We start from the raw sequence: 18687 nt of genomic DNA on the forward strand, positions 1-18687 counted from the left end.
AAGTTTGATTAGTCCATTGCAACTGAACACAGCAGGAAGAGGCCAGCAGAGTACAGGGTGGAATTAACATTCACGCAATATATAAGGTTGCCTACTGATAAATTGTGTGTCTGAGCCTTTTGCTTTCTTGGAAACTATTTTCAAGGTTGGTATAAGGCTGTGGAATGTTTTGTGAAATCACTAATGGTTTTCTAGACCTATATTGAGTATTTTAAAATGTCTACATTTGTATTTTGTGGTTGGTAAAAATGATTAATAATAGTTTGCTTTTAAATAAAATGTCAAATTATATCATCTTCACAAAAGTAGTCATATTTTCCACCAAATTTTCTCAGTTCTCCTAAGCCCTTCTACAAACAAGGAGGCTTTTATGTAATATCTTGGCCTGCTCAGTCGACAGAATGCTATGAAAATAACTGTTACTAAATATTTTAAACAAATAATGAAGGTTGACTGAATTAAATGCCCTCCAGCTTACATTTCCTTCTCTGACCCTAAGGCAAAAGGACACTCACAATATCTTTTTCTTTTTATTTGTAGTAATTAAAGTGGGCCCATATGATTTTAAGATAAATTTACACCAGTTTCAAATCATTCATTGCCACTAAAGGCAATCTAATTGGCAACGATTCCTTGATGCGGATATTGGTTTTGGTTGCTGACTCCTTCAAAAACAACATCTTTTCTCATGTGGAAATAATGCCTGGGAAAGAACTAGAATGTCCATGTGACCAATGAGGTCATATCAGTCTTGAGTGGGTTTGGCTGCCTTGTCTGTTAATCTCCTGGTGCCAAGTGAAACACAGCTCAGGGAAAAATTATGTGCACCATTTATTACCATGTACATCCTTGGAATGAACTGAAGGGGGCAATATTGACTAAGAAAATTCAGCAGGGCAGTACTTAAGGAAATAAACTTGGGAACACTGTAACATTATTTAAGATAAAAATCATTCTTGTTTGCCAGCTCCTACGACCATTACACACATATACACATACACAATGCACACTAAAGAATGACTGAAGGGCTCAAAGTTTCAAATATCATGGCTTGTATTATGAATTATATTCATAGATTATAACCAAGTTTGTTTTTGTCTGTAAAGTATACTTTAAAATGTACATTTTGATAGGTTTGGCACAAGTTTAGCTAACTGTATTAGTCTTTCTATCTAACTCACTCTGTGGGAAGTCCCTCACATAATAGATTCTGGTTGTTTCACACCAAACATGATTTTTTCTTTCAATTAGTTTAATGTAGATAGATAAGAGTAGATAAATCAGGCCGGAGGTGCCTCTCCTTCCAAGAGCACTTTTCCTATTCGATTTTTTCTAGCCTTTATTGAGGAAAGCAGATATTCTTGTAATAAAATATTTAAACTTGTGCTACAGGCCAGGCAAGGCGGCTCATACCTATAATCCCATCCCTTTGGGAGGCCAAGGCGAGAGGATCACTTGAGCTGAGGAATTTGAGACCAGCCTGGGAAACATAGGGAGACCTTGTCTCTTTAAAAAAAAAAAAAAAAAAAAAAAAAAAGGAAATAGCTGGGTGTAGTAGCATATGCTTGTGGTCCCAGCTTCTCAGGAGGCTGAGGTAGGAGGATTGCTTGAACTTGAGAGGTAGAGACTTCAGTAAGCAGTGATTGCACACCAGCCTGGGTGACAGAGCGAGACCCCCATCTTAAAAATAAAATAAACTTGTGCCACAAGTTGTCACAAGTTTATATTTAAATGATAACAAATATCAAAAATAGTTTTTCACTTAATATTTGTATGTAAATGAATGTGTGTAAATTTCTGCATGTAATATGACTTCTAATAAAATAGAATGACAACATCTTTACAACTTAGATTTCTATTGGAAAAAAAAAAACCGTATTATATAAACGTATACCTGCTCATTTTATAAGAGTAGTCAGACCACTCTAATTTTCCTGTTCCAGAAAGTGTGTTGTTCTTGACCATTCCCCTTTCCCTGGATAACTTTATTTGCAACAAAAATCTCTAGTCTCTCACTTCTACTACTCAACTGTTCATATTATTCCCCATTCTAAAACAAAACACTTGGGAGGATTACGGTTAGTAGTATACCTGGATGACGTATTGTTTGAAGAACAGATAATTTAGGGAGGTGAATTTTGTTGTTTTGAGTGGGCAGTGGGGATCCTCAATAGTTGTATTTTATACACACATAAAATTCTACATAAATACAATTCTACATAAATGAAGTAATATAAATGCAAACTAATATTAATACAAGATAAATGAGATATTTGTAGATAACTCTCTCCATAGCTTAATTTCTCTATCCCTAAAATGAGGTTGGACTAAATTAGCCAAGGAAGGAATACAGAAAATCAACACAATCACTTCACAGACCTGAAAATGACACCAGAAGTAAGGACTTGATTATCCAAGGTCAAACTGCTCAAGAGAGCCAGAGTCAGGCCTAGAACTCAAGTTTCCAAAAGCCTCGTCCATGCTTCCTCCACCAGAAAAGTACCGTATTGTTGCTAGAATGAATGCTGTATCCTGATACTTGCTGCTATCAGTCAAGCCCAGTGCTCAAGTGTCACATTGATGACAAGGTACATACAGAGATATTTACTGAGCCAGACTAGGGCATCAAAGTTTCCAAGCACACGTGTAATGAAATGTCTTCCACCGGTCAAGGAGGAATGAAGAAAAAGCAAAACAAGGAAGGCAGGGAAGGAACGATACATAAGAGAAAGACGGTTCCATGAAGGACAAGGGACAGGCATAAGTGTGGAGAAGATGGTATGGGGAGCTGGATCTGTGTATGCTTGAGAAAAGCAAAACAAAAAAGCAAGCAATTTTCTGAGTTGCCAGTAACTTCACTCTCCTTCTGCCTTCCCTCATTGGATAGGCTATTCTGAGAACCTATGATTTCCTTTCTCCCTTTGTTTTCTCTCTCTGTTCCCTTTCAGCCAAACACCTGTTTATTTGTATTGTTTAGTTTAATTATGAGATATTAAAAATGTGTGCCTACTAATTTCACTTTATTTTTTTCTTAATTAGAAAACGGTATACGAATTGGCATAGTCCTGAGTTGGGCCTGGATTGAACATTTTTAATTATTTTATTGTACAGCAAAATAATTTACCTTAAAATTAAGGGCCCCTACAACTACAAATTTAAAGGATTACACAGTGTTCCTGAGACACTTTTTAGCAATTATTTATAAAATAGCATAGCATATAAACTATCAACTCACCACCTAAGGGGTCCCGAGTCTAAGACATACCCTTAAGTAGCAAAGATCAAGGTCACAAGATTTCTTAGGATGATTTATATATCTTCTGTCATCAACCATGTTTATTTCAAAGACATCGGTACAGTATCAATCCTGGATTCGATTCAAAACTATGGATACGTGTTGCTTTAGGCTTGGGGGCAATCTTTTTTTATCTTACAAAAAAAGAAGACTGTCTAGGACAGTATACAGTGTTGCAAAGAACTGATGTCCTTTTCCAAATATGATTCTACTATTTGCATTCATATATGGTTAGAATGCATTTATATATAATTTGCATATCATTCCCACTATGCACACTATGCATTAGTGGAGTCAGTTCTCTTGTTTACTGCTTCCATTGATTTTTACAACTCTGACTCTGAAATGGCATTACAATTGAAGCTTTCCCCAGCCTCCTCTTCATTCTTTACACATTCTTTGCTCTTTCCACTGCTCTGGTTGTCCAGGCATCTCTAATTATACTACCTATTATAATTATAATGAACAGATTTTCAGTTTTTTCCCCTATTCATATCTATGATTATTAAATTCTCCGTTACTCTTCCTTACTAGAAAAGATACTGTTTGTCAAATGCCCAAAAGAGATGTCACTGTTATGAAGTCATTACTGATTTCTAAAATGATCAGAAATAATTTTCTTGATTTAGCATTTTCTGTCTATTTAAATGAGGTTAATGTATTGAAGAAGCTCTCCTACAACAGAGCATCTCAGGTTAAAATGACCATCTATGAGTCTTTGGATTCATAACACCTACAAATACATCAAAACACAATGCAGGCAGAAGAGCACTTTGCTCTGACTACAAGAGTGTTGAATCATTACAAATTATAATTATAGTACATGCATTCATGTGGGAATTTTTATCACTCCCTGACAAATAATGGTTCTCAACAATATTATAAAGTTCATAAGCAATTAAAGTACATCTTTTTCTTTTCATAGAATTTTCTGTATTCATTTGTCTTGTATCTGTCTCTATGCATTTGTGTGAAACATCTTTAAGATTAACAGCAACTATGAAAATCTAGGGAGAGAGGATGATCTGAAAAAAGAACCAATGAATTTTAAATGAAGTTCATATTGGAAGTCCTTTGGGAAAAAAAAAAAAAGAATTAATGTCTTTACTGTAATCCGACTATAGTGGGCTAGCTGCTTAAAACTAAGTTTTGAATTATTAATGCTGAAAAACATTTCTACAAATGTGCCTGATAGGAAGTTGTAGAAACAAACATGATAGTCTTTAGTGAAAATGTATAAATGTCTTTCTTGGTTGTTTATAACCAACCAACACATTTAAAATAGTAAAATATATAAATGTCTTGGCCCTGTGGATGTCTTTGAAAAATAGGTACTTATGACAGTGTACATAAAGAAAAAAAAGTAAGACAAAACTAAGCACTGTCAATTAAAAGACCTGTAGTGTGACATGTTTTGAATGCAAGTTGATGAGTGAAGGCTATGGTGCCCAGCTGAAAAGCAGGTGTCCCTGAGAAGCCAAGAATTCTGCAGAGTATCTGAGAACTACCAAAGATACCAGTCCCATCACACAAACAGTAGACAAAGCGCCAGAAAACTAGCTTAAAAGCAGCTTACGGATAGGAGGCAGTGCAAATCTCTCAAGCTGTTCTGCTGCCATCCGGGAGTGCCTCGTATGTAAATCCTAATAAACTCATCTACTTGCCAAGCTGGACTTGTCTGAGTCATTCTTTGGTCTCTTGACTCCCTCCTAGTTTAGGGGAAGTTTTCTGTTTTAATAGCTTTTTCTCATTATATACCTGTAGTCAGTTCATGTCAATTGGTACAAGAACATATTCTGCATTTATGACATTTCGATACATATTTGACTTTTTGAATTATGTCAGATTTGTTGGAGAAATCTAATAATATCCAGGACCAAGCTTACGAACTGCTCAAACGTTCGCATGGACTCAAGATTCTACGTGAGTCTGTAGACCATTCCTCTTGGCAATATTCTGAAAGACAGAGACTCTGACATTTCCTTTCCCTATGCAGTCTTCAGTCCCAAGGTGGCTCTGAGACAGCCTGTTCTCAAGGAACGTATGGCTTCATGTTAAGTATTATCCTGTTTCAACTCTCAGTCTTCCCATCTACCTGTATTGGATCACATATGAACAACAATAACAAAATAATATGCTATTCAATATGGAAATAAAATCAACTCATTTAAAGCTTAAAGACTATTCATATGAAAACAAGCTTTGTAAGAGCATCAGAAAATATGAAATGTAAAGTCTTGCCACTAAACAATTTATGTATTTTTTTCATTTAATATAAACTTCTTGTTAAGAGAAAACATTTTCTGGACTCAACCATAGTGACAATAATAAACTATGGCAGAAAATGATCTTCTTACTCCGCTAACACGTGAGTTTAATTTTCCTGGAAAATATTACATATTATTTTAATTTTAAATTTTGATGAGAACATAGTAGGTATATATATTTATGGGGTACCTGAGATATTTTGATACAGGCATAACAGTGTGTAGTAATCACATCTGGGTAAATTGGTTATTCATCACCTCAAACATTTATCGTTTCTTTGGGTTACAAACATTCCAATTATACTCTTTTAGTTATTTTAAGATGTACAAGAATTTATTGTTGACTGTAGTCACCCTGTTATGAGATACTAGATCTTATTCATTCTATGTTTTTGTACCCATAAATCACCTGCCTCCACCAACTGCCTTTCCCAGCCTCTCATAACTATTATTCTACTCCCTGTCTCCATAAGTTCAAATGTTTTAATTTTTACCTCCCACAAATGAGTGAGAATATGCAAAGTGTGTCTTTCTCTGCCTGGCTTATGTCACTTAACATAATGTCCTCAAGCTCCATTCATGTTGTTGCAGATGACAGAATCTCATTCTTTCCTATGTCTGAATAGTACTCCATTGTGTACATGTACCACATTTTCTTTATTTATTCATCTGTTACCTGGATACAAGTTGCTTCCAAATCTTCCCTTTTGCAAATAGTGCTGCAATAAACATGAGAGAGCAGATATCTCTTGAATACACTGATTTCCTTTGTTTTGATTATACCTAGCAGTGGGATTGCTGGATTACATGGTAGTTCTATTTTTAGGTTTTTGAGGAACTATACTGCTCTTCACAGTGACTGAAGAACATTTACATTCCCACCAACAGTGTATGAGGGTTTCCTTTTCCCCACATCCTTGCCAGCATTTGTTATTGCCTATTTTTGAATAAAAGCCGTTTTAACTGAGGAAAGATGATATATCATTGTAGTTTTGATTTGCAATTTTCTGATGCATTTTTCATATGCCTGTTTGCCATTTATATGCCTTTTGAGAAATGTCTGTTTAGATCTTTTGCCCATTTGTAAAATGGATTGTTAGATTTTTTCCTGTTGAGTTGTTTGAGCTCCTTATATATTCTGGTGATCAATTCCTTGTCAGATGAGAGTTTGGAAATATTTTCTCCCATTCTGTGGGTTGCCTCTTCACTTTGTTGACTGTTGTCTTTACTGTGCAGAAGCCTTTTAACCTGATGTGATTCTATTTGTCCATTTTTGCTTTGGTAGCCAATGCTTGTGGAACAGTAAGAAATCGTTGCCCAGGCCGATGTCTTGGAGAGTTTCTCCAAAGTTTTTTTTTTTTTTTTTTTTTTTTTTTTTTTTTTTTTTTTTTTTAGTGGTTTCAGAGTTTCAAGTCCTAAATTTAAGTCTTTAGTCTATTTTAATTCGATTTTTATATTTGGCAAGAGAGAGGGGTCTTGTTTCATTCTTCTGCATATGGACGTCCAGTTTTCCCAACACCATTTGCTGAAGAGACTGTCTCTTCCCAATGTACGTTCGTGGCACCTTTGTTGAAAATAAGTTGCTATAGATATATGGATTTCTTTCTGGATTTGAAATTATAATCTATGTGATGCTACCCTCTTCCCTGGCAATAAAACAAATGAAGCTGTCTTTGTACAAATTCCATGGTGACTTACAAATATTTTCATAGACATCTGCTCCTTTAGGAAGAAAGTGGCCACATTTACTCATTCCTGATGAAACAAAAGTAGTTCTCTGACATGTTGGTAAGTAATCACACAACAGACAGTACTGACAATTTGAGAAAGGAAGCAAGAATAAGATTTCACTTACATAGCAGGACTTATAGGAAATTAGGAAAAAGAACAGGTCTTAGCAAAAGCTCTCATTTTGACAACAGTTGCCATTTGTCTTTTGCCTCTTAGTCCTTACAATTACAAATATATCTTTGCTTTAAGTTATCCATTAGGTAGGAAGACAGAACAAAAACAACAACAAAATGCAACAAGTTCTTTCCTATTAGGTAGTTTTAAGCTAATATATTATCCTGCGGGCTGGAAATGCAAAATGCATCTTATGGAATCACATCATAGATGACCCATGTAGGACAGTATATTTTTCATTAGCAAGGTAAGGAGGCATAGAGCCAAATAAATCAAAATGAACAAGGCAATTACTGTTCCTCCCATAATGTCACCCTAAAATGGAAGCAATAAAGGAAATACAGTGTAAAGAAAATATTTTACTGGGGAACACATTTTTATATTTAGAAAGAAAAACTTCTTTATGTCTCTGAAAAATAGTGAACCAATTATTTTATGTGAAAAGTAAATTTTAAAATACAAAGTTAGATTTATAAAACAGGTCCGGGAAATTATTTACTCAGGAATGTAAGAAAAATTTAGACTTGAAAAAATAACTTCTAAGTGAATGCCAATGATCAGCAGGAATTAACATTTAGATAGCAACACTGTCCTTGATGTCTTTTAGATTTGTAATGCTATAGATTTTGTAGAAATATAATGACCATTATTAGAGTGAATTCTTCAGTATACATATTAGTGAAAAATGACAATAACATCTTCATAAGCAGTGAGATTCCCAGAGTTCAAATGTCTCTTAAGTTTGAATCGGTAATATCACCTATAGTTAGTGGTTGTTGCTGATGAATTGATTTTTGTAATGCTGTAAAGCAAGTAGGTATGAGACAATCACCTGTCCCTCCATACAATGTTTTTCTAAATTTCATACTCAATAATGAGGTCTTAAGGGGAAGCTGTTTTTTTTTTTTTTAATATATTTAGGGGAAAATGGTCAAGTGTGAAAGCTGTTATGAATAACAGCAATCAATGTTGTCTCTTACAATTTATATTACTTCTACTTAAGGAATAACATACACTTATTTAGGACTAGGCTCAACAGGAACTTTTTTCTTTTCTATACAAGAATAGAATGTGTAGTAGTGAAAAATTGAGCAACCATATGGGAATGTGATGTGGCAAACGAGAAGATATTTGATCTTTAAGGATTTTAGATGCAGAGCTGACAAGAGCATACCAGATGGCATCAGACCCATTTTTTCCCATTTATGACCAAATTGTTGATGCCCTTATAGACTGTATGGCATCTTCTGAAGAAACTCTAAAGTGCTTCCAGGTCCCTTAAAGTACTAATTAGAAATAAAAAAAAGGGTTTATTATGCAGATGGGAATTTCAATTCTTTTTTATTGTGCCGTTATGTCTTTAAAGAAAAGCTGGTACTACTAGATGGTGTCAAAGAGGAGAATCTTTCTTTTGGATCATGACTTAAGCTCTTATTTTGACAGGGGTAAAATATTCTTTACAACTGAGAAGAATGGGTAATTCAGGGGGCTTGTTTACTACAGATGAAAATCTGATCACCTTCTTGGTTAAAATGTGTCAATATTCCCCTTCCTTTAGAATAAAGTTTAAAATTCTTCACCTAGGTAAACAAATATGTATTCTTTGTCTTAGCCCCTAACTTAAAGCATTTTTCAAAACTCTGCCCTTTGTATTTTTGTGGCCAGCTCATTCATTGCAAACTGTATGTATTAGTCCACTCTCATGCTGCTTGTAAAGACATACATAAGACTGGGTAATTTATAAAGGAAAGAGGTTTAATTGGCTCACAGTTTAGCATGGCTGGGAAGGCCTCAGGAAACTTACAATCCTGGCAGAAGGGGAAGCAAATACATCCATCTGGCTTCCTTGCTCCTTGAATACAGCCTATTGCTGGACTTCACCTTGAGACTGTGTAAGTCAATACTCCTTAATAAACTCCCTTTCATATATACATCTATCCTATTAGTTCTGTCCCTCTAGAGAACCCTGACTGATGCACAACCTTTATCCCAATCTTTGCCGAATTGACTTACTGTTCTAGTCTCACTTAGTTTGTACCTATTTCAGGGAACATTTTCTGAACCACTTTCTCACAACCTAATCTGGGTTCAGTAGGCATTTCTTTATGGAGCTCCAATAGCATCTTGAGTTTAACTTAATTGTTGGGTTTGGCATGCATTACTGCTTGGAAAAGCAAGCTATGTTTTTCCTCTACTCTCACACCAACACAACAACAATCAACACACACTTCAAAATATGTGACCCCAAAATATGTGGTGATTCCTCCTCACCAGCAAGCAAGCAATTCTGCAGCAGACACCAGCTGTGTGTCTTCCAATTCAACTGACACTATCTACCTGGAGATAGAATTAGATCCCACAGGTTGAGCGCTCAATTCCACAAAAGCTCCTCCTCGCTTCCCACCAGCTGCATGTCTAGGACTGTAGAACTTCTGACCAACTTGCTTCAAGTTGGGGTTCTCACAACCCCTTCTTTGGGTTTGATTAGTTAGAGCAGCTCACAGAATTCAGGAAAACACATTTACTAGTTATTATAAAGGGTATTACAAAGGATACAGATGAAGAGATGCACTGGGTGAGGAACAGGGAAAAAGCACAGAGCATCTATGCCCTCCCTGAGTGTGCCACCCTCCAGGAACCTCTCTGTGTTCAGCTATCCAGAAGCTCCTGAACCCTGTCTTCTTGGGGTTTTTAGGGAGACTTCACTGGCCGGGCATGATTGAAGCATGGACAACCATGACGACATGTGATTGGACAAAACGGTATGATCTAAACACAGTAAGTCCTGTCTGTTCAGATTATTTTAGGCCTTTCTGTGCAATATTCTTTCCTCTGGGGCATGAGTCAGGACCCTTTCTAGAATGACGTTCTTGTAACCCACAACCAGCTTCAAGTGCTGCCATGGGCAGGTAAAAGGAGAGCAGGAAAAGACCAGAGTAAAAGATTCAGCTTACTGTAACAAGAGGTTTGGGAGTTATGAGCCCAGAGCCATGGAAGAAAATATATATATACATATATTAGGGTATTATGTATTATCACTATAAATGTTCACTTACTAATTTAAACTTCATTTGAACTCTTTAAAGGAACAGCTTGTATCCTAGTAGTTTTTATTTTTATAGTCTCTTTGTCTAACATGCAATATGACCTGTGCTCAATGAATACATATATGGCTGTGGAATTGAACAGAAATTTCAGTGGAAGTGTTGAAAATGCATAGATAAAATTAAACCTGAGAAAAGATTGAGTAACATACAACACACTAGAGAAGGCACCCAGAAGCTCTGAAGAAGTTAATGAAAAAGTGGCTCAAATTAAATGTTTATGCACCAACACACAATACCTAGAAATTAAGAGGATTTATGCCATTAACATCAACTGACAAATGTGATTTCATTTACATTTTAAGGTGATCATCTTAATATGTGTTGTCTGCTGGGCCAAGGTATATGCATGTATTGGGGCCATATATTTAAAATCTTTATTCTTTATAAAACTAGACATATATGTATTTTTAAATACATATATAAGTATTTTATGCTCATGCAGAGCAAAAATATATACATATATAGGTATATATTCTCAGAGTTCTATATCCAGTAGAGGCCACTTTTTAGCATTTTCATATTTGTTTTACAAAAACATTTTTCCTGTTATATATTGCTTTACATTTTTCCCCCCAAATAATCTAGAAGTACATGCTAAGTATTCAAATAGAGATTTTCTTAACTATACAGTTACACATCGCTTAACAACAGGGATACCTTCTAAGAAATGCACTGTTAGGCGTTTTCATCATTGTGTAATTATTATAGAGTTACTTACACAAATCTAGATGCTACAGCCTATTACACACCTAGGCTGTATGGTATAGCCTATTTCTTCTAGGCTAAAAAACTGTATACATCACTGTACTGAATACTTTAGGCAACTGTAACACAATGGTATTTGTGTATTTAAATATAAAAAATAGTAAAAATACAGTATTATAATCTTAAGAGACCATTGCCTCATATGTAGTCTGTCACTGAACAAAATATCGTTACATGGTGCATAAGTGTATATCATAAACCTGTCTCTATGTCACAATGTCTGCATGTATATAGCTAAAAATCTAAAGATTGAACCACCTGAACAAAGGCATTTATTTAATACAAAAGAGACAAGATGGGATATTCCTGTGGAATAATATTATAAATAACCCTGTCAGACTATATGTGAATGATTTTCTACAATACAATGGAAAACAGGCACCAAGGCAAAATGTATTGGTAAAATGTTTATCTTCTGAAAGCACGTAACCTCGAATATTACTGTTTGAATTTGCTGTGGGCATGAGAATGGTCATCACGCAGAGCAGGGTTTTCAGACAGGCCTACAGAACAACCTACATCAGAAAATACAGTGAGTTTGCTAAAAATGCAACTTTCTGGCTCTACTCCAAAATTCCTCAATCAGAATCTTTGAAGAAAAAAGAGCTGGCTTTTTGGGCATGCTCAGAAGGGCCCCATGCTGGGTTTAATGTCTTACTGTCACCGTCGTGTCAAATTCTTAAAGATTTTGATGTCACCATCAAAAATTCTTAATGCTTTTCAACATGGGGCTTTGCACTTTAATTTTGCACTATGCCCTGCTAATTGTATAGCTGGTTCTGAGAAACAGCACTGAGAAATGTACATTTTAAACAACCACTCCAGATAATTTCGTTTCAGGCTGTCTGCAGACCACACTGTGATACACACTAAAAACTGAAAATGATTGACTGAAGGTTAAAGAAACAAAGAAATGTTACTCTTGGGTAGACTTCTTATAATCTAGGAAGAGGGGACTATGAATGTGGAGGGAACAGAAACCACGGGAGACAGTGTAACCATGACATCTTTGAGTTCATAAAAGCCAAGCAGTGAGAGTCAGAGAAAAGCAAAATGTTATATTGTTTTGAAAGAACATTTCCAAAGTTCTGAGAGAGATGGAATTGTACCTTTGGTCAGAAGTTCTAAAGGGCATATGGTCAGGAATTAAAATCAGAGACTCCAAGTACTAATCCTCATAAACGTAATGTGAGCTACTCTCCAAATTTAGTAATCAGAAACTAAAGAGAAAATTTTCATGTCTCTACAAGGTAATGAGATCAGACCTTCAAGGTTGAGAAGATGTAAGAATACAAAAATGAAGAGAATCTCAAGAAGTTTACAAAGACTTGAAACACTGGAAAACTCTTAAGACAAAACAAGGGCTTTTACATAAATAAAGCAGAATAGAGCTTTAAATGGAATCAAAATCCAATACTGGGAAACTTTCACAAGAATCTGATGAGATAAACAAACAAAAAAACCTCAGAAATGAAGCCTTCTCTGACCCAAACTAAGCCCACAATCTTTCCATAAGAGAGAGTACTGAATACCAGCACTCATAGTGGAGATACACAGTTTTGATCACTATCCCATTCTAGGGTAACAGCAACCATACAGACACAGTACCAAATACAGAGTAGGTACTTTACAAATGTTAACGAAATTGTAATTGTTTGTTCAAATATGAAAGTGCTACCTTAGAGGCCGGGCGCGGTGGCTCAAGCCTGTAATCCCAGCACTTTGGGAGGCCGAGACGGGCGGATCACGAGGTCAGGAGATCGAGACCATCCTGGCTAACACGGTGAAACCCCGTCTCTACTAAAAATACAAAAAATTAGCCGGGCGAGGTGGCGGGCGCCTGTAGTCCCAACTACTCGGGAGGCTGAGGCAGGAGAATGGCGTGAACCCGGGAGGCGGAGCTTGCAGTGAGCTGAGATCCGGCCATTGCACTCCAGCCTGGGCGGCAGAGCGAGACTCCGTCTCAAAAAAAAAAAAAAAAAAAAAAAAAAGAAAGTGCTACCTTAGGTTGCCTCAGATTAAAAAAAAAAAAAAAGAAAGAAAGAAAGAAAGAAAATGCCTTGAGCTAGAGTATTCATAGTACCAAAAACATTCCAGGTGCTCCTCCAATGAGCTCTCCCGGACACACATTAATCTCATCCAGCTCACCTGAGTAATTTGTTTGAACACCTGCATATGAAATTTTAGTTTCAGCTTCACTCGTTATTAACTGGTCTTAATCCCTATTAAGTAGACTTTCTTGGCTACGCTGCAGGTACATATGCTTGCTCCAAACAATCCACACACCTCAGGAAAAGTCTACAATTTACTACAAAAAATATGTTAAGAAACAAAGCAGAGAGCGTAGATTTATTCGTGTTCTGTTTTGCTCTTTTCCCCATGAAGGAAAATAATTTTCAAGCTGGCAAATCTAGAACAAACATCATTAGGAGGGAATTGAAGTACAAGATAGGTGCAGAGATAATAAGGGACTACTTTACAGCTTTAAATTAATTCAAGCCTTAGGGCCCAGATAAATTATATCCCAGGATATTTAAATGACTTGCAGATGTGATCAAGGCACTCCTGTTGTTAAACTCTAAGAAATCACAAAGTAAAAAGGAGGCCCCAAAAGTCTGGAGATGGGTAAATGTTATTCCCATTTCTTAAAGGTGGCTGTGTGTGTGTGAGAGGTTGAAGCAATGGATTCTAGAAATTGTAAACTTAATGCTAACCCCTGACCAAATTATTGAACAAAGGCTAAGTAGTCTGAGTAGCTCTCTTGAAGGCAAGGACTCTGTGTCCTTCAACACAGTATCCTCAGGGTCCTTAGCAGGGTGTGTCCTTAGCAGGCACTTAATAAATACTTATAGAATATTAACTGCTTAGCAGGGAAAGTTGTATTATGAAATGAACATGTATTCACTGAGAAGTAAACTTAAAGAAGTTGTTTGAGTCTCTGGGCTTCATTATTGATTGCACTGGGTAGGATCTGCAAGGTTATTCTCTGGAAATAATTATGATATAGCACCATCTTAAGTGACCAAGACTTACTTTTTGCTCACACTTCCTGACCCTGTGGGTAGACTCTGTTCCATGTCATCCTCACTCCAGAACTGAAGCTGACAGAGGAGCCAACCGAAGCGTTGCCAGTCTCTGAGGCAGAGAGAAAGACTAGACTCTATTTGGGGGAGGGCAGACCCACTTTTATTGCTTCCACCTGGAAATGAGGCCGGGCTCCCCCGCCCCCCCACCACACACATTTGATTGATGTAAGTAAATCACGTCGCCACGCCCGCTTTCAAGGTGTGGGGAAGTACAAATCACCTTGTACTGAAGAGGAAAACCAGAAACATCTGGCTAAAAATGTCAGTGACTATCACAGTTATACTGTCTGAAAAATGAAAATTATAGTAGATATGTAGAGGTGTGAGTTTTCTTTGATCATACATTTTTACAAGAAATGTCATAACACTTTGTTTTTCTAAATTAATTTAAATCTATTGCTGAGGCCCACCGTACCCAGGGTGGTGACAGAAGCATGTATTCTTTAAGGTTGCACCAATATCCAAAGAGTTTTCAACCTGTCTTGAAAATAAAGAAAAGTTTTCTACTCTTTATTATATCATAGTCACAGCTGAAAAATAAATTGTATAATCTTATGTGAGCCATTAGAAGGTGGGCTTTTCTTGCTTTTTTTTTCTTTTTTTTGAGATGGGATCTCACTGTGTCACCAGGCTGGAGTGTAGTGGCTCTATATCGGCTCACTGCAACCACCGCCTCCCAGGTTCAAGCGATTCTCCTGCCTCAGGCGCGCATCATTACGCCTAGCTAATTTTTGTATTTTCAGTAGAGACGGGGTTTCCCCATGTTGGCTAGGCTGTTCTCGATTTCTTGACCTCACGTGATCCACCTGCCTCAGCTTCCCAAAGTGCTGGGATTACAGGCTTGAGCCACCGCGCCCGGCCTTTTTCTTGCTATTTCTACACCTAGCTTGGGCAGTTTGTTTGGATGTAGTGTAACACCTTATCTGGAGGTAAAAGTCTTGGCCAATTGTCTAGTCTCCATGACTGCACATTTCAGCTGTCCCTTCTAAAGTCCTATCTTCTCCCTGGGTTGCTGCAGAGGAACATAATTCCCATCATCAGATACATACACACATTCTCCCATAGATATAAGGAATCTTTTATTCTCATGAGCTCTGTGTATTTCTGCCCACCTGCTTTGCACTTTCCACCACCTTCCAAAGATGAACCTCTCTCTCATATCACTCTGAAGTAAACTGGCTTAATCCATTAAATGGACTTCTGTGTTCAAAAACAAAATGTTGGGGAAGAAGGTTGTGTTCAGACAACTTCTGCTTTAAGGCTTGTAACATCAATGACCCTGAAGCAAGACAGCATGAGACACTGGGTAAGTTATTGCTAAAAGGAAGAAACACACTGGAGTAAAATACAAGTTAGTGTCTCAACCAGTTGTCTTTAATAGTATTTGAAGGTAATATCTTTAATTTAATGATTAAATGAAAACAGAAGTAGAATCAAATACAGAAGCTGACAGAAAGTTTTTTTTTAAAAGACAGTTTCTATTATAACTGTCAAATTATGTTTGATTAGCCATATTTCAATATTTAAAACAGTCACTCAACTGGCTATTTGAAGGACAAGATAGTCAATTTGTCACTATCGACTGGAAAAATAAGCACTGAATTTGTAGTACAAAGAACACAGAATCTTACATCTGATTCTCCTCTTCCATTTTACAGATAAGCAATCACAAGACGTGAAAATTTTTCTGTAATTTTACATGGTTCCTTTTAATGCATTAATAATTGAATACTACTATTCAATTTTTTCTTGTTTTATGCTTTTAATGTTATAAAAAATAAACCAATGAGGATCTATTTATTTATGACATGGTGAACTCTCATCAGAAATTATTTCTAACAACTTATAAGTTAGAAACCGTATCAGGCCTCCTTCCGTTTTATCTAAGTATGTATTTGGAAATCACCTAACCAGCAAAAATACCAAACAGTTTTACGTTACCCTTTAAGGGAAATATTTTGTGTGGGGCAATATCTAAAAGAAAGCTCATTCTCAGGCAGATCTGTTTTAGGAAGGACTATCTTGGAAGTCAGAAAACTGATTTTTCTAGAATCACCCATGCCTGTAAGCCCTTTCATAGGACTGTAGTTGGAAAACCATGGTGCTATGTAATAAAATATGAAGGACTTTCTCTAATGAGAGCCCTGGGGTTTAAGTCATCTGAGTTTAGTTTGAGCAGACACCTCTGAAGTTATTATGGATTAAGTTGAGAGACCATTTAGCAACATGCAGTACTCCTAATCACTTAGAAAAACTTAACTATTGGAAAGATTCCATCCTGTTTTTTAAATGTAGTATACTTATTAACTCAATAGAGAAACATGAAATCAAGACTGACTTCAATTTATTGTCAAACTGAAGGGTGACAAGCAATTTCAGCCTTAGCAGTCTGAGGAAAAAGAACAAGAATCTGTGAACCCCAAATCCTGACCAGAGCTTTCAGCTCTGCATTTCATATCCACTATCTGATAGTTGCTGAAAATGTTAACAACTTATCAAGTAAAACGATCACTATTAAATAGTGAGGAAAGCATTCATCTGATTCCTTTTTTACATGTTATTTTCTTTAAGTTAATTACAATGTGGTTTTTTTTTAGTCTGAGAGTTACTGTTGTTACTGATGTTAAATATAGTAAAAAGAAAAAAAAAAACAGATTTTTCCCTCATATAAGTTTACCATTATTGTTTCCCAGATTTGAAAATACTTTACCTTAAGCTACTAATATAGAATCATTTTACTTTACCTTATGCTACTAATATAGAATCTTACTGTAAACTCAATTTCAGTATAGAATTCTACAACTGTAGAATTGGAATAACAAATTACATGTGTCACAGCATTGCTGGAAAAATTAAAAGTTGGAATACATACCTGGGAATTACTTAAATAAATTATATCTATACTGTGCAATAGTAACTGTCTTAAAAATGACATGAGTATAAATACTAATTTGGAAGATGCTTATACATGTAAAAAGAAAACAGTATAGTAGGTATTATATGATCTCATATTATTAAGATATTTGCAGTGCTTACTTTGACAGCACATATGCTAAAATTAGAATGATATGGAGAAGATTAGCATGGCACCTTTCAATGATGACTTGCAAGTTTGTGAAGCATACAATATTTTTAAAACACAATGAAGTACAAAGTGACACTCTGAAGCAACCACATAAACAAGTCTGCAAAATAACCAGCTAACATCATCATGACAGGATCAAATTCACGTGTAATAATATTAACCTTAAATGTAAATGGGTTAAATGCCCCCAATTAAAAGACACAGATTGGCAAGCTGGATAAAGAGCCAAGACCCATTGGTATGCTCTCTTCAAGAGACCCATCTAATGGGTCAAAGACACATGTAGGTTCAAAATTAAGGGATGGAGTACAACTTACCAAGCAAATGGAAAACAGAAAAAGCAGGGGTTGCAATCCTAGTTTCTGACAAAACAGACTTTAAACCAACAAAGATCAAAAAAGACAAAGGAGGGCACTACGTAATGGTGAAGTGTTCGAAACAAGAGGAGCTAACTATCCTAAATATATATGCACCCAATACAGGAGCACCAAGATTTATAAAGCAAATTCTTAGAGACCTACAAAGAGATTTAAAATCCCACACGATAATAGTGGGAGACTTTAACACCCCACCGTCAATATTAGACAGATCATCATGACAGAAAATTAACAAAGATATTCAGGACCTGACCTCAGCTCTGGATCAAGTGGACCTGATAGATATCCACAGAACTCTCCACTCCAAATCAACAGAATATACATTCTTCTCATTGTCATACAGTACTAACTCAAAAATTGATCACACAGTTGGAAGTAAAACACTTCCCAGCAAATGCAAAAGAACTGAAATCTTAACAAACAGTCTCTCAGACCACAGCACAATCAAATTAAAACTCAAGTTTAAGAAATTCACTCAAAACCACACAACTACAAGGAAATTGATCAACCTACTCCTGAATGACTCCTGGGTAAATAATGAAATTAAGGCAGAAATCAAGAAGTTCTTGGAAACTAATTAGAACAAAGAGAAAATGTACCAGCATCTCTGGGACATAGCTAAAGCATTGTTACAAGGGAAATCTATAGCACTTAATGCCCACATCAAAAAGCTAGAAAGATCTCAAGTTAACAATCTAACTTCACAACTAAAATAACTAGAGAAACAAGAGCAAACAAACCTCAAAGCTAGCAGAAGATAAGAAATAACCAAGATCAGAGTAGAACTGGAGAATATAGAG

At 36.1% G+C, this 18687-nt stretch overlaps 1 non-coding gene across 1 annotated transcript; it reads left to right on the forward strand.

Moving 5' to 3' along the window:
• Nucleotides 1-17453: 17453 nt before the first annotated feature.
• LOC112425464 (U6 spliceosomal RNA) lies at nt 17454-17559 on the forward strand. Its single transcript, XR_003016524.1, has one exon. It is a non-coding gene; the product is annotated as a U6 spliceosomal RNA (small nuclear RNA).
• Nucleotides 17560-18687: the final 1128 nt, after the last annotated feature.

This window comes from Macaca nemestrina, chromosome 6, assembly GCF_043159975.1.
Source record: "Macaca nemestrina isolate mMacNem1 chromosome 6, mMacNem.hap1, whole genome shotgun sequence".
Taxonomy (NCBI): Eukaryota; Metazoa; Chordata; class Mammalia; order Primates; family Cercopithecidae; genus Macaca; species Macaca nemestrina.